Source organism: Rhipicephalus sanguineus, unplaced genomic scaffold (assembly GCF_013339695.2).
Source record: "Rhipicephalus sanguineus isolate Rsan-2018 unplaced genomic scaffold, BIME_Rsan_1.4 Seq12401, whole genome shotgun sequence".
Lineage (NCBI taxonomy): Eukaryota > Metazoa > Arthropoda > Arachnida > Ixodida > Ixodidae > Rhipicephalus > Rhipicephalus sanguineus.
The window spans coordinates 1-5052 of record NW_023614550.1 but is presented as its reverse complement, the minus strand read 5'-3'; the positions used below and the strand labels follow the sequence as shown (position 1 = coordinate 5052).

Below are 5052 nucleotides of genomic sequence, written 5' to 3'. Positions count from 1 at the left end.
CTCTCGCCTTCTCAATCGCTAGCCTGGCTTCACTTCTCGGCAGTCCGGCTGGCCGAAGACCCAAGGTCTGGCCGCCCCCGAGGAAGGGGGGGCTCCGGTAGGGCTAGACTCCCGACCTCCCTCGACCCCAGCAAGGACAAAAATAAGGTTCTGCCTCTGTCTCTCTCACGCGGTGGACACCTCAACCGTGCCGCAAGAAAACGAGTCTCTGCGAGTGTAACATTGGCCGTTTCAAACTATCCCAGAATGCCTACTGCAAGTACAGTTGCATGTGCCCACCACACCATAATTCTTTTGCGAATGGGCGAAGTGTGTGTGTCATTGGAGCAGCAGTAAGCATGATAATCAAGCTAATCCTAGACAATCAGGAAAGCTAAGAATAATTAGCTGAACCTCTGCTAAAGCTACGTTATCCAGGCATAGCCGAGCTAAGCCACTGCAACATTTTTTTTAAAAACACGATAGTCCTTCTTGGGATACTTGAACGCAGAAATTTTGGTCTGTCTGTCTCTCTGTCAAACGATTCAGCCACCCGGCCAAAGTTTAAGCACTTGCTGAACGCCCAGCCATCTTGAACTGGTAGCTGCGTTCATACGTGTGAACATTGTCGATCAAAAAGCAAATATTAGGCATATCTGAGGCGCGACATCAATACGTAAGTATTAGGTGGTGTGTTCCTTTACTAGAAAATACACACATACATAATTATAAAGACCCAAGTGTTTCTTAGGCTGCACTGAAAATGCGACGCTATGCACGAAAAAGCCCTCTGCCGATGATACGGTGCTGCCACCTGGCAGTGACCCTGGGAACAGCATCACGGGTGGCCGCGGATGAGACCAGGACTCGTGTAGTACGGCCGGCAGAAGACTATCGTCTTTCGGCGACATTTGCAGTGAAGCACGCAGATACGCGGCCAATTTTTTTATGCAGCGGCCACGGGCGTTGTGTCGGCGTTCTCTGTGGTGTACTGCCTGTTTCTGCGGGACGGGCATAAAGCTGCGACATTTGTAAACTCCGGGCGGTCCAGGGAGCCTGCGAAGCGATCGGGAACCTTTGGCTCCCGACCCCTTCGCGGGTTTTTAGGAACCCTCGTCCCAGGACGCAATAAAGTTCCTCCGTCTGTCTGTCTGTCTGTTGTACGGGCATGAGACTAGCGGTATCAAGCGCCAGTGCCGCATTAATGTTTACTTGGACGCGGTAGCATAAATGAGAGCAGACGCCAGGACTGGCGTCTACTCGATGCACTAACCGCGGGGACACGAACGCATGCAAAACGGAGGCACATTAGCCCTGCATCTCGCTGCGAATCACGGGATAAAAATGAAAGACGCACACATTCCCTTTGTGTGTCTCACTATTTCTCTCAAGTTTTATTCATCTATTCAAGCAACAATTTACACAAGCTACACGTCATGTCAAATAATTATCGCATTGTCATGTGCTACTGTTGGCGACGTCAGAGCACAGTCGTCTACATAGAGGACCGACATCACAGCACTACCATCTACGTAGGGCCATTCCATTGTGTAAGTCATCCCCTCATTCTCTGGGAGCGCACCCGTGAGAAGGGCAAGCAGTGTCCAGCTTGAAATTTGACCTATTCCGCGGCGCGTATCGTTGCAAATTTTAGCAGACGTGATCGCGAACGCCCAGTGTATGCATTGCGCTCGTCAGCTCAAAACTGTCAAACCTGGTAAGGGGCCCTTTAAGCCGTTTTCTCTGATCCAGAAACCACACCCAGACTGCAATAAAGATGGCGAAAGGGCAACGATGACACGACAACGTAGTCAATGCAAAAAAAAAAGAAGAAAGAAAGGTTAACTTTGCATCTGACCGCTCGTATCTTTTAAAGCTCATGTAAACTTTATGCCAGGCTTTTTCTTTAGATGCACGTTTAGTTTTGCAATACAAGTATCGATTGTCATCAGTCTATGCAAATGCATTAAACGTACTAAACTGACAACGTAGAGCTAACCAGTGCATGTACTTTTTAACGACGCATCAAACAAAATGTCTCTAACAACGCCGAAAAATACATGCGCAGGTTTTCCTTGAGCGCAGAGGCAGAAACAACAGGTGTCATCTATTTTGTTTATTTTTCTTTTAACTCCTTCAAATACGGTTCAGTGCGCTTTACATCACATCATTCTAGCATTCATATCTGTTAAAGCACCAAGAACTCATGCACGCGCGCAGTTGTACAAAAACATGCGAGAAGTTAACACTTCAATTTCAGCAGCACCCTTTCTTCGCTAGGAAGATGCACTGCTCGACACAAGTGGAGTTTCTATTTCTTCCCTGAAACGAGAAGAAAAAGAAAACGTATGTAAGACACTGCTATGAAATACGCCGAGTTAGTGAAACGCTAAATGAAATGTGCCGTGCCAATCCGCGTTGTGAAACCAGCCATAAAAAAGCACAGAAGTCGCCCAACACTACTTCATGCACAGTTCACCTTTTAGTTCCATCTTCGGAAAATCCGTCAAAAACACACTGAGCCGTAAACAAAAGTATAGGGAACCGTATTTTAGAGTCTAGCGTAAGCTAACGCAGTTATGTATATTCCCGTTGTTAGCTTAGCAAAAATGTGTTACGAACATTTACAAAAGCAGACACTGCTTTTAACCCTTTGAGGTGCCTTGTACACATTTCGGTACACAACTTGTTTTTGCCACATGTGTCGACTAGTTGATAATAAAGAGCAAGATACAGTGACGTGTGGATGAACTGAACCTGCTGCATAATAAATGAGTTTTCATTAAACTTCATTTTGCAGTGTACTGTTGCATATGCTTACTTGCTTGCTTTTCACTTTGCTGAAGGCACTACCACGTCAATTGCATAATTTTTCTTTGCTCAATATGACTATATCTGAAAACGAAATTGTGTTATATTAATAGCCTGTGATCTGATTCTACATATGCAAAACCATAACATGAATGACTTCAGAATAAATGGATACTTAATTACAATTAACTAATTACTATAAAGCACATAGATCAACATACTATCGCATTATTTTTGTAGCAATAGAATGTCGACTGCCATGAAATAATGGCGAGTAAATTTGACACATTTGCAGACAGTACTTCATGGGTCGTGCCTGAAAGAGTTCATAGACAACTTTATAACTGAACTGAGATTGAATCAAAACGGTGCTGCTTCTATAACTGCCAATTCGAGTCAACAGTTGGCCAACATTAGTCAATGACAATTGGTGCCGGTAGTGTGCAACAAGGTTGTGATTTCGTTCCTTAGCCATCGCCGACATCACCAAGAATTGCCACAGACAAGATGCCACACTACACTTTTGGTGGAGGAGACTGAGGAACGCAATCCACCATATTCTCAAACGGTTCTCGACTCGAAGCTCTTCCTTCGCTCCACAGTTTCGAGCTCAGTGCCACCCAAAGATTGAATTAGGCAAACCAGGTGAGCTGGAATTGGTATTATTGGTACAGCAAGCTAGTCCAAGGCAGGTTACTGGCACGCTAACCAGTGGTAACTTGAGTCACTAACTGGTTATGTAGTTTATCATCAAGTTCAGAGCTTCTAAGCGTCACACCTGGTCAGTGTTGCCATGTCCAAAGCTGTTTAGCTTCACACAGACCAGTCAGAATCGATTTAGTGTCACCAAGTCCAAAGCGGGGCCAGTGTCACGTTAACCAGTGGTAGTAGTATGAGTGCAAGTCCAAAGCTGGTTATTAGCACACAAACCAGTGGTGGGCATAGTCACTAACCAGAGGTAGTTGGTCAATGTAAACAGGTTCGGAGCTGGTAAGTGCCACGCCTACCAGTGGTAGCTCATTAGTGTCGCCAGCCATTTATAGTGTCACACTAACTGGTCACACTCCATTAACGTCGCCAATTCAACAGTGAGCTCAATGACACATTTTCTGGCACTAGTTGGCTAGTGTCACAAAGCCCAATGACGGTTATTGTCATACGAACCAGCAGCGGCTTGCTTCATCAAGCGAGAAGCCAGCTAGCGTCAAAACTCTTAGCAAACGTTACAATTGCTGCTCATGCTCCCATTAGTGGAACACCTGTTGCAGAAGGCACAGAGAAAACCTAGTGCACGTACAAGGATGTTTCCAGTAACTGTTCTGGCATCACTGCCACACACAGTCACTGGGACTGCCATTGTTGCTGGCAACAATACAATAGTGAAGCTATTGCCATCCTACGTACAATGCTCACTAATGTACCACAAGCGAGGAGTCTCATACGGACCCATGATAAACCACTTGGGCCTGTTGCCACTTTTTGCTGCTGACTTCTGTGCCCTCGGCGATTTCGGTGGCGACTTTGGGGGCGACTTTGCGGACGGCCTTGTGGGCGACACTGGCGGAGTCTTGGGACTGGACGAACGGTTGCCTGGCGACCGTGGCCGTGGCACTGTGGCAGTAGTCTGGCTACGCACGTCTACTTTGAGATCTGACCTGTGAGGGCAGTTGTGAGGTAGGTCACTACTTTTACGTGCCTGTCGATAGGCTTAGATTGAGACGTTATGCACTTGACACCAGTCGACGCTACGAAGTGCCCTACAAATAGAAGCAGAAGACATGCGTCCTGCTGCTTACAGTGTACAACTCACAGCTGGGGCTTATGCCAGCATGCAAAATTTGTACTTCAACTGAATTAACCTAGTAACTAGCTTTGTGCTCAAGCACGCTCTTTAAAGCAAGAAGTGCAAATGTTGCACGTGAAAGAATGTAACCCAGCTGAGGCTTCGGAGTAGAAGTACCTTCTCTTTTGCTTACTTCCTAGAATTGAAAGGACAACACAATGTCTACAGTAAAGGAGAAAGAAGCGCCATTCCTCGTCGTTGCTTCATCCTCTACAGTAGACCCCGAGAGCGCTGCAAAACGCCCGAGTTGCCTCAATCGTGGCGTACCATCCGAAACAGCAGCTGACCATTTTGCGGAAATGACCAGGCCAGAATAAAAGAGCATCGAAAAACGCTGGGTAAGCCGACGCCGTCCACCAGTGCACGAAACATTCCACCACTGCGGTCAATCGCATTGCTACCACTGCTGCGTCAACAGC

At 46.6% G+C, this 5052-nt stretch overlaps 1 long non-coding RNA gene across 1 annotated transcript; it reads right to left on the bottom strand.

Annotated features, from left to right (window-relative positions):
• Window positions 1–2145: 2145 nt before the first annotated feature.
• Window positions 2146–5034, bottom strand: LOC119376507 (uncharacterized). The gene is made up of 2 exons (XR_005180585.2): window positions 4237–5034; window positions 2146–2301 (listed from the first exon to the last, which is right to left on the bottom strand). It is a non-coding gene; the product is annotated as an uncharacterized LOC119376507 (long non-coding RNA).
• Between the last annotated feature and the right edge of the window lie 18 nt (window positions 5035–5052).